The sequence below is a fragment of the Etheostoma cragini genome, chromosome 10 (genome assembly GCF_013103735.1).
Source record: "Etheostoma cragini isolate CJK2018 chromosome 10, CSU_Ecrag_1.0, whole genome shotgun sequence".
NCBI classification, from domain to species: domain Eukaryota; kingdom Metazoa; phylum Chordata; class Actinopteri; order Perciformes; family Percidae; genus Etheostoma; species Etheostoma cragini.
Window position 1 is genome coordinate 3,631,721 of NC_048416.1, and position 12,090 is coordinate 3,643,810.

Here is a 12,090-nt window from a genome sequence, read left to right on the forward strand (position 1 = left end):
AGATGTAACTTTTTTTCAAAGTTGGGGTACTTTGAAAAGAGATTAAAATTGTAGAACCGACAGTATTAGGGTCGCAATTGCGTGTGAGTGAACTTTGAGCCCTTTTGCTACTGGCGTTGGCCGTGTTATTGATCGAAACTAAGCTTGATGACTGAAAAATGGCGGAGGGGAAAATCTGGTGTAGACATAGGATACAATAGAAGGGCGATGGAGCAATGTTCTGTCAAAGCCGTGGGGTGTCAGTAGTCATGGGGTATCTGGGTTAAGTTTCCCTTTAAGTGTATTCAGATGGTTTCATTAGTCCCACTGAGCTCAAGCCTGTCTGGTGGCATACAGGGACATGCCAAATTTCTAAATATAGACTTAACATTTTCACCCTAGCTGAAATAATATGATTACCGAAATTGTCTATTGGGAGTATGGATTCAGTCCCATGTTGGCTCGGATTCATTTTGGCTTCCTTTCCCTTGTTTTTATAGAAACTGTCCATTCAAATTTAGAAATGTAGCAGATTGGTAAAGTTGAGTAGCCTATGGGTCTGCCTTTCAAAACTTTGGACCAAAGACGCTCCAGGCATCAGCTCATATCAGTGGCTTTGACTGCTCACATTAGAATAACATGAATTTACTTTGAAAGGGATATTTCACCGTTGAATATATATTTAAAGTGGGTAGGTAGTATGTAGTAGAAATGTGTGTCGAGTATTCCGTCTGCAAAAAAGTTTCCTGCATACTCGCCGATCTGTACCTATGTATCTCAGTGGTACACGTGTGGTAGTTTGAATGCACATAATTGTTGTAAAAGTTTACTGCTGAAAATAGAGAGGTGTAGCTTAGCTCCAAGATGGCTGACACTCAACTTGCTTCGGCTCGCATTGGGTACAACCTCCTATGGGCAGGTTGAAAACATAGAGAACTAGCTGGCTTGTAGTCCACAGTCCCTGGGCAAAAATGCCTCTGATGATGCAAAATTATAATTTTTGCGCCATCTGCCTTTTTTTCCAGACACAAAATACAGTGATCTCTTGTCTCAGTGGGATATGAAGGAGGGAAGCACGGTCATTCAAAAATACTACCAGGTTTTTACTGATCCAAAGCTTAATGCTAATTGGTGAAGTATCTCTTTAAGTTAATAAGACGTCCTCCAAATCATACGACCATAAAGGTAATTTCTTCCTACCCTGTAATACGACCCACACGACCATTTCATAAATAAGTGCCCCTAGTGGAGGCAGACATGTGACCTTATATCTAAATGTAAATGCCGTGGTTTAAAACACTTCATTACCCAACACCGTCCCGCTGACGGGACCGTTTTCTCCAATGAAGAGAAAATGTTTTCTCCACACATACGTTTATGAATTGCAAAAATTAAATCTTCATAAACACGCTCATGCGGCACACCATTTGAAAGCTTAAAGTCTCATGATTCGATTAAGCCCACACGCACAGCACAAGATGATTTATAACGGTTATAATCCTGTTATAAAGTAAAGAAATACAGTAAGACACTGCGCCGCTGGTGTCTAAAGTCGAGTGTGCATCCATACCCTTTTCCTTGTGTCTTTGAAAGATTGCCGAAAACTTTCTGTACGTTGACAGAAAAAAATGCAGCAAGTGCAACACACTGCACTCTGACTCTCGCTGGTGTACGAGTGATTTCTGTAGCCGTGTCAGATGAACAGCTGTCTCCGTTTCTGCTGTATTGCTTGAGTTGCTCGTCAAAGTCCAAACATATTGATGTTGATTGTGCTGACACTTTATTGACTAGATGTCAGAATCTCTCACTGTCTGTGCCTGGGATAATGATGGAAAAAGAAGATGTGGATGAGTGCAGGTGGTGGGACAACCACACACATACGAAAAATAAAACATCCACACACAGACACACACACACACAGTTCTTTATCTGTCTCTTTGTTCACCTTTGCTCGAATTGCTCTTTCTCTGCCTCTTGAATATAAGGAGCATAGATCAATACATGCTGAGAAGTGACAAAGACAAATAACATTCACTGCTTACACACACATTCCATTTCATGTCACGAAGGACGTATACACACATACATCCATGGTTACAACATCAGGTGAAACTCTGGGTGGGGAAAGTGAAAGAGCAGCACTTGTCCCTCCCTCAAGGCCCTTAACCCCAACCGCTCAAGTGGCACATGAATGTGACAGGTCATCGTTGCAAATGAGAATTTGTTCTCAATCGACTTACCTGGATAAATAAAGGTTAACAAAAATAATTAGTGAGTGAGACCATAAACTCATTGTGAAAATGTTTACTGAGGTAATGAATCCAGTGAGAAGTGGGTCACTTTCTCACAGACATTTGTAGCACTTTGCCAAACCAGATGCTTTGTCCATTTATATTAACAGTCTATGGTGGTAACACAAGTCTAAGTTCCTAATGGAACCAATGTACCTTTCAATGTGTGCAAAAGTCCCGGACATGAACATCGCTTCTACGGATGATGGTCTTTGGGTTTGGGATCAATCCACCAACCCGACCTCTTCCGTATGCACATTTTTGTGCTCTTATGCTGCGTTCAGTCTACCTCAGAAGTCAGAAACCGGCGCTGGGAACGAAGTCACACTCAAGTTGGCTGCAATCCAAAGTTAATAATTACACAGTGAGATTTGCTCTAGCCAAGTGAACCCTTGTTAGCAATACCAGTTGATAACAATGCAATAGGCTGTATTTGGTCTGTACACCAGAGCAACATGCCACCAGATAGTCCCATTGGTTGACAGCACTGTGTGAACATCTGGTTTAATGAGACCCAAACACAAGAGAAGTGCTAAGAAACTGTATATTATTTTGATGCACGGACCAGCCGTGAAGGATTTTGAGGTTGACTTTGGTCCGGGTTGGTAAGGTTCTCAGAGCTTCCGAAACCGATATCCCAATTTTGGGGGCGTTCAAGTTCAAATTTCAAACTGGCAACTTGTAAACTCTGACTTCCCTGTTCAAATGGAGTGAACCACTATTGTAGGTGCTCCTGTCAAAATTACCACGGACGTTAGAGGGCACTGCCTTACAGCAAAAGTCAATGTGGGGCTTACAGTATTTAATACCTGGAATACATACAAATTACAGCACACTACTTTTCGTAGCTATGTGTACAAACAGCTCATGAGGACAGCTTGCTATAATGCATGGAGAAGATGAAAAAACTAAATTCAACTTTAAAGGAGACATCATTAGAGGGATGAAAAGTAATAATGAATGCAATTGGTCATGACTGACACAGCCTCTAACACACCAACCAATAATGTATGATGTCTTCTTTCTCATCCTGCTCTGCTAATACAGAAGAGACATGATGCCACCAAACTTCATTTATTAATACTAGTGCAGTGCTCTTTTCAAGCGGCAGTATGGGCCAATTGCTTGGTTCCCAGTACATTTTCCCAACAACTTTACCCAACTAGTTGTGCAATATGAATGAGAAACACGTAAAGTAACACGTAACAGATGCAGGTAGACCAACCTGAAGACATCACCAGAAACTCAATGTCTTATGTTTAGCCTTTTCAAAATTACTTACTTAATTGAATTTAATCTGTACTAATAAAGTACGGTTCTTAAATACAAATTCTAGGTATTTGTACTTTGCTTGAGTCTTTTCTTGTCATGCCACATTTCAGATAAATATTGTACTTTTTACTCCACTGGATTAATTTTATATAATATAACATCCTACAAGTCCAGCTAAAATGATTAGACGATTAAACAGTGGATTGATAGAACTGTTGTGATTGTTTCCAATTTTTTAAATGTAAGGATTTTTCTGCATTTTACTTTTAATACTTGTTGTACATTTTCCTGATGATACGTGCATACTTTTACGTAAGTAGCATTTTCAATGCAGGTCTTTTACTTGTAACAGTATTTTCAGAGTGTGGTATTAGTAATTTTACTTAGGTAAATGATCTGAATACTTCTTCCACTGAACGCAGTATTAACATGTTTTAAATCCTATTGCAGTAAGGAACCAACGAGTTGATTATATTATAATTTGACGCACGGTAGCTGAAATAAATACCCTAAAACAAAATCCAACAATAGGCAGTTAAGCCTCGCTTTAAATATTCAAGGAGCCATTCTTCTTCCATTCTTCATCCTCATCCTAACCCCAACCTTGTTTTGACAATGCGGTCTGAGTCATGGAACAAGCACTGGTGAGAGGGAAAGCTCGATGGAGAGAGAGAGAGCACAAGAGAGACGGAAAGAGGGAGAGAGAAAGAGAGAGAGAGAGAGAGAGAGAGAGAGAGAGAGAGAAAGAGAGCATCTGAACTGGTTGTACAAGTAGCATGATTATACTAAATCAAAGAACAACATGTCTTGCAGCAAACATTACAGCAGGGCTCATGCACTTTGTGTGTGAGTAATTACATATCTGCGTGGTTGTGCCTGGACAGGGCCTAGATCAGCAGGGAGTGTGATTGGTTTCTATTCATCTTGGTCTGTTTTGTTCTCCCAGTAATAATACACATTGACTGTGCTGTCAAAGACGTGTCAGCATCTTTGACGGCTGTTACCAGGGTGGCTACAGGAATAAACAAGTTAAATTTACGACTTCAAGACTTTTTAATACCAGTTCTAAAGGAAATTTAAGACCAACCTTACGATGGAAATACAAAGTGAAAATATACAGTAATCCTTCCAAGTAAACACAAAATTAACAGTATGGTAAAATGATAACAATCGGTTGCTGTCCTAAATTCTTTTTGTTACAACATTTTAAAAATATTTGTGTGTGTAACAGACATGGGTTGCAGTTTGTGGAGGACTCATCATGGACAGAGAGTAGACAGCAGAGTGTGCAAGAGTGTTTTGGGGTGTGAGAATGTGTGTGCGGAGAAACTGAGTTTGTGTGTGTGTGTGTGTGTGTGTGTGTGTGTGTGTATATATCAATGTGTATGTTCTCATGTCTCCATGCGATCAATTTTTGTTCAAGTTCTGATGTCTACACCTGAGCTTTTGTGAATATACTTGGTAAACAATCCTTCTAATATAATAAACAAAACAATGACTTGGCACTTGAGAAAGCTTCCAAAAGATTGTACTTACCAATTTATAACAACACACACACATGCAAGTCCAGTTGTGGACTTGCATGTGTGTGTGTTTGTAAATATGTCTTGAACATATTTACAAACGCACTGCATAAGCCCAGAATCGAGAAACAACGTCATTTGACCTTTATGAATTGTGGCTTGTCACCTCCGCTCGGAGTGTTGGCATAGGGCCACAAATTGATCGTATATTAGCTGGAATTGTTGGCTGTGGATTTCCAGTTGTAACATCTAGCGTAGCGTTGACATTGTTGCCAGCGGTGGAAATGGTGGAGCAGAAACTAGCAATGGCGGGTTGCTGGCGTGCCTTTACATAGTCTGTTTTTTACTTTGTACGTGCGATTCCGCCGCTCTGATCCCCATTGTCCCAAGTTTGAAAATCTTCCGACACATAACGCAGTTCTCTTCATAAGCATTTCCAGGAACCGAACTTAACCCACAATACTCGGTTTTAAGCCATTTGTCACTAAACTGGCCTTACCCCATGTTTCTAGGTGGCTATCAACCATTGCTTTATTACCTGTATGCGGCGAAATTACGAATCTCCCTGACGATGGCCATGCCAAGACCCGCCCACAAAGCAGCTTGATTGGTTGGAGTTAGGCATTTGACCTTGAGTGGTTAAGGTTAGGATAGCCGATTGGTCAGGGGATAGGACATGTACAAAAGGGCTTATGTTGCGCGACAACACAGCGCAAAGCCTACAAAAAATTTGACAACAGATTGCCTGCATTATCGCAATGATATGTCACAAACATATTTAAGACCTATCCAATCTGAATGTAAGACAATTTAATACATTTTAAGGCCTTATTTTTTAGGAAAAGTGGTTTAAGACTTTTTAAAGAACCCGCGGCCACCCTGGTTACCATGTAACCCTTTCCTCAACTCTTTGTTTTTCAATTACAATGCTCCCATTTTGGGTCTCTGAACATATGATGTGCTCTTCCAGCTCTGGCCTCTTATGATTGCCTCACCAGAGATGCGAGACAGTTTGCTTAGCTACCAGACAACAACTGTGAAAGCAGTAGGTTACCAGAGCAGCAGCTTCAGTAACCAGTCTCCACAGGACGTGTTCAGGCCCGGCCCAGCCCCACGAGCGATCTTAGGGATACCAAGCCTACTCTGTGGCCCTCTGTTTAAGATTCATGTATCTATAAAGAAATAGACAATGGATAGCACCGCTGTTGGAGGAGGCGTACTGTCCAAGTGTACCAAATCTGTTATCACAAATCAATCATTGTTCACTCCGCTTATTGGTCAGATGTTTCTGGGGCGGGAGCAAGAAAGTAAATACAGGAAGAAGGTCCCGTGTTCTGGACTATTGCATATTTCTTGCATCTCCATGGTCAACCCAGCTCATTTCATTGCAATAATAAGACATAATCAGCAAGATTTTTCTCTGCAGGCGTCTGTCTCCAACTTTAGGGGCAGCTGGTTTGAAAGTCATTTTAAGTTGTCCAACATTAATTGTCACTTTTATGGAAATATTTTATCTAGGCAAGGGCCTTCTATACTGTCTACACTGTAGTAAGAAGAGACAGCATCAGACGTAGAGATAATTAGAAAAAGGAAAAAAGGTAGTAAGAGGTATTTGTAATTGTCTATAATTAATTGGCAACTCATTAATCACATTATCATCTAAGGTAGTGTCTCACTCCATGGACACAGGCTATGGACCAGCTGGGTGGAGGGTGGGTTACTGTATGTGTGCGTCTCACGAGCAAACCGTGCCACGTGTTGTGTAGCAGCGGTTAATTAAATGGATTTTTACCAAGGAAAACAGGCTTCATTAAGTCCAGTGTAACGACCTGTGTCACATTCTGTATCGTCCTCTGTCTCTCTTGGCGTTTCTGTCCCTTTCCTTTCTCTTAACACAGAGTACTTAAAACTTAAGGACATTTTTCTGGAAACAACAAAAACATGCTGCATGTTGAACATGTTTTGCCACAGTTGCCAGAAATCACGTCCTCATATCAGTGGGCTACTGCTTCCTTTACACTGAATTGCGGACTTCTTGGGGGCCTTTTAGTGCTGATTAAAAGTATACAAGGAGAGACTTTCCACGTAGTCTTCATTAAGTGTGTCAACATGTTCAATTATATGTGTGAAGTGTGTCAACACAGGCTTAAACGCTCAAGGTAATCCTGCTGTTGACTGTTAAAGACGATAGTTTGGTAACACCAAAACCTAAAGTTCTCTCAAGGCTGCTGTTGTCATTACACACCACCATACTAAAGGGTTACCAGGAACAAACAACACATCGAGACTGGGATACTGTTGGTACCATTATTGGATGCTTTGTGAATTGACACTGTGGTTTGTTTTCCGCATGAGTATCCAGAACCTTTGGGAAGTATGGATCTACTAAATACATTACATCACTGGTTTCAATTTGCTAGGTTTCTATTTTTATTGTAGATAAGCACAGGATTTGGTTAAATCGCCATGGAATAAGTAAATCTCCGTCTAGACCAAATTGTTGGATAGACTGACAGCTGTGCTGGGCTGACGAGCTGCACCAGCACATATGTACAGAAAAACCCCATCAGCAACTAGGTGGTGAACATACTGTAAGTTGGCATTTAACAGCGAAAGACCTGCGTTTTAATTTTCAAATGTGCGTTTACCACGTCCCACGCAGAGGTTGTGATTTATAAAAAACAATCTTGACGGGAGAATGTGCGGCCTCCACACAAACTCTGACCATGCGTACACACATTTTGCAGACAACGGGAATTGCCGACGTAGATGTTAAGGTGTAGTCTGGCTATCACCAGACCAAGCCAAGCTCAATAGATTTTAGATTGAGCGTTGGTCTGGGGGGTGTGCTCTGTCTTTTCTCCGCACAAGAGGCGAGACCAACGGGCATCGCGCAAATGATTCTGTGCGCAATTGTTAAGTCCTTCAACCAATCAGACCAACAATTTTGGTGAAATAAACGCGACAGCTGTGGGTTGCTGCACTTCAGTGGCATTTAATGGCCGCTATGTTGAATGTAAACAAGAAGCTGGTTGGTTGCTTCTCTGTCGTCTTTGTATTAAACCAGCCAATAGCACACCAGAGCACTATTGCACAAAACACGATAAGGGATTAAGCCATGATATTCCAGTTATCCTGGATGGATTTAGCCTAGACTTGGTTGCACAAAAGCAGAGGCACCTAAGTTACCATGGAGATTTACTCTATACAGCTAGCCTGGACCCAACCAGGCTAACAGCCAGGATTTATTCATCCTGGAGCCTTTTCTGTTCACTCAGCAGTGGGTTAACCTTATTGTTATCAGCCTGCATTAACATGCAACAGGTGCATGTTGTTGTTCAGTTAAATATTGTTAATATTTTAACATTGTGACTATTATAAAAAAATATATCCATGTGACTGTCGTTACTGGTATATTGCTTTGTGAAGACTGCTGCTCATATTGTTGATAGACGTTTGATGAATATATTACTGCAGTGGTTGAGATAATTAGAAAAGGCTGATAAAGCTGCCAATTTGCTTTATTAAAGTCAGTTACTAAGGGCAATATATAAAGGGCTGTACATGTGTGTTTCTATAGTGGACCAATGCACCTTAAATTATTTTAGTTTATTCAGGTCTGTTTATACTATTCACTGGGAGGACGCGTTGCATACATGAGCAGTTGCAACACAAAATTTGGCAGTACGTGAACATCTGCACACATCTGGGGCAGTCAAATCTCAGCTTTAATGCAGGAATCGCAGGGAAAGGGGCTGTATTGGGCATACCCTGAGGAAACCTCGTCCGAGCCCGACCAGACAGGCCTTAACCTGGACCGCACAAGGGCAAAGAAAGCCAGGAAGTCCCAGGAACAGCTGGACAAGGTCTGTGGAGGCATAACTCCAGGAAACATTCTGAATAATAGCAGAGAAGATTGCCTAACACTGAAGTAGCTGGAGAAAGTTTAGGAATGGCCTCCCCAAAGAGCAAAATAGGTTAAATGTGTCTGTACAGTATGTTCAAAGGCAACGAAAAGTCAGTTAGAGACATCGCCAGAGTAAAATAAAACACAGGTGAAATATCTGAGTGAATGACACAAGGACAGAGGAGGCAGATGGAGTGGTAGGGAACGGAATGGCAGTAAAATACCAAGACAAATGGATGCACAGGGATGAAACCATACACACACACACACACACACACACTTGTGATGAATTTGCCTGGCTGAAGTGGAAATTACCTTCTCAGAAAATCCCACTGTCCTCTTATGCTTTAAAAAGATAAAAATGACTCCCAGTCAGATTATGTTCCACACTCAAGATATTCAGGTCGCTAAAAGGTTACACTGACATGCTTTATAATGCATTTTGTTTCAGTTGTGTCGCACTGTTACCACTCTTCCCTCCCATTTGTGTTCTCTTTTGCTCTGCATTATGTTTCTCTCCACTTTCTGTTTACCATTTTCTCTGCTTAAGTTTCCCATCACACCTCTTCTTTACCTCATCCTCCTCTGTGCAGTGTTAACCTGAAGTGCAAGTAACACACAGCCATGTCAGACACTGATCGCGAGTCACCCACTGCAGTTTCAATTGTTGAGCAAAAGCACTTAACCTTTAATTGTGCGACTGTAGCTGTCCATTATCAGTAGAAAGCTGTGGTGAAGCAAATTGGTGTTTAGACTGAACCTGCACACTCAGCAAACCTGAGGAGGAGGAGTGGATGCAAAGAAAGAAAACTTCCATTATCAGATAATTGAGTTATTATATGCTCCGTGACTTCTAATTATTGTGATATTTACAAATAAATTAGTTTGTGCGAGTAAACGCTATTAGAAAGAGGGGGAGAGACATGTTTGACACTATGATTTATGACCCCAAACAAAAGGCAACCTCTCTCCATCTAGCGTGCACACACACACAATCGCACACACAATTAGAACTCAATTAACACTCACTAATTGTATGAGTACACCCAGCTGAAACAAGTTTCTATCCAAATGTCATTCACAAATTCAGGTACTTTGTTATAATTGTCTGTTTCTATTGTGCTTTGTCACATTCTGATTTTATTGAAACACCACCTTCTGCACCCCACCCGAGCATAAAAATATTTGTACTATATTTTAAGCACAAAACGAAAATGCACGTAAACAGGTGGGTGGAAACGCACTTTATAACTATGACTTCGGTAATCTTCGGTAAAATTTCAAAAGTTTGCAGTTTTGGATACAAAAAATACTCTAAAAAGTGAATGCACTATTTCTGTTCCAAGTTCAAACACAAACCATAAAGACAGTAACATGAATCAAAGTAGGAACAAACTCCATTGATGATAAAGAGGAATATAGCCTCAAAAAAACAAACCACCTGGTACCGCCATAACTGGCAACATCCAAAATCTTTAGGTGGCTTGGAGATGAGACAGTGAGGCCGATTTTTTCTGAAGACAAAATTCAAACTCTCATGAAGACAAAACCTTTTTTATAGCTGTAAGGAGAGGAGGAAAAGGGAGAACTAAGACGAGTTGTGTTGAAGATGAATATAAAGAGGTAACATCAGGAAAGACAGAAAGAAAGAAGTCAGGGTAAGTATGAAATTGTACAAAAATGGACAGGACTTTAGAAGAAAGTAAAAAGGAACAGAGAATGGAAAAAGGAACAGAGAATGGAGAGAAAAGATGTAAGGTGAGCGTAGGCAGCGGATAAACTACGAGGATGTGATGTCCTAACAATGAGGAGCATTATGACTGATGACAAGAATCTATCACATTAAAGCAACGGACATTCCATTTCATAAACAGCATTATATATGATTTCATGTGATAAATAAATAAATTGACTGGATCGATTGATTGATATCCATGGTATTTCAGTGTTGCCCTAGTCCCGTTTTGCCCTACACAACATTCCGGGTTGGGAGAAAAACATCCTCGGGTTTATTATTATCCTCATCAGATAAACACTCAGCGATCGGGGTTCAGTGTCTTGCCCAAGGACACTTTGAAATAGGACCGCAGGGCCAGGACTCAAACCATCAACCTTCCAATTGGTAGATAACCGCGTGTAATAAAAATGTTACCCCAAAAAAAAATTTGATTGTCGGTTGCAGCTCGTTTTTCCAGAATCGACCGGAGTTTAGAACGCCAACACAAAGAAAGTGGAAGGTGATGGACATCTGGCCAAAGGTGAGGGACATCCGGTAAAACCTTCAGCGCCAACGTACGTACCGTGTACCGTACATGAAACATGGTCGATAGAGACTAGTGTTCCCCTTTCTGGCCAATCGGTCTCTGAGAAGAGGCAGACGATGGCCCTGTTCACAGCTGACTTTTTAACTTTTCCGAGCAGGCAAAGCACAGGTGTTACTCCAAACATTAGTGCTGGCTCTGTTTCACAGGATGTAGGTGTCCCAGTAAGCCCTGACAGTGATCCGGGCCTGGAACTGGAACACCATTCATTATTAATGTAGTTAATTACACCTGTCAAAATAGCTGCAGTAGGACAGAGCCATTTGCTTTTACCTTCACCACCATAGTATTGCTGTTTATACATTTTTTTTGGTTTGTGCACATTAAACAAATGAGACACGTTAGCAGGCTATCTGCTATCTTTGGACCGAGCCGAGCTAACCTCTCTCCCCTAAGCAAGATCATGCGTGTCTTGACTCCAGCTCTTTATTCAACACAGCCCAAACATGAGATTCCTCTCCCTTTGTTTAACAAAGCAGAACATTGCAAAAGTAGCACAAGCAGGCTGTTGTTGGCCATTTACATAATTGGGGTAAATATGTAAGTGATTTATTTGACGGAGTTTGCAGTGCCGGCTATAGAAAGAATGTTTATTCTTGTGAATTAAATAAAGTGCAGGTAGTGGTCATTAATATGAATTTACGTTTGTTTTGCACTCGTGCTATTACAGAAAATCTAACGTCCTGATGTGAAGTTCTGTCTGTTCTGTAATACTGCTTTTTATTATACAGTGGGTACGGAAAGTATTCAGACCCCTTTAAATTTTTCACTCTTTGTTTCATTGCAGCCATTTTCCA

General features: G+C 40.9%; 1 protein-coding gene and 1 long non-coding RNA gene across 6 annotated transcripts in view; one reads left to right on the forward strand and one right to left on the reverse strand.

The window, feature by feature from the left end:
- Positions 1-12,090, reverse strand: part of il1rapl2 (interleukin 1 receptor accessory protein-like 2) — a 464,615-nt gene that overhangs the window by 118,244 nt on the left and 334,281 nt on the right. The window lies entirely within an intron of this gene.
- On the forward strand, positions 1,001-10,277 carry LOC117951299. The gene is made up of 3 exons (XR_004658138.1): positions 1,001-1,127; positions 2,312-2,314; positions 10,267-10,277. It is a non-coding gene; the product is annotated as an uncharacterized LOC117951299 (long non-coding RNA).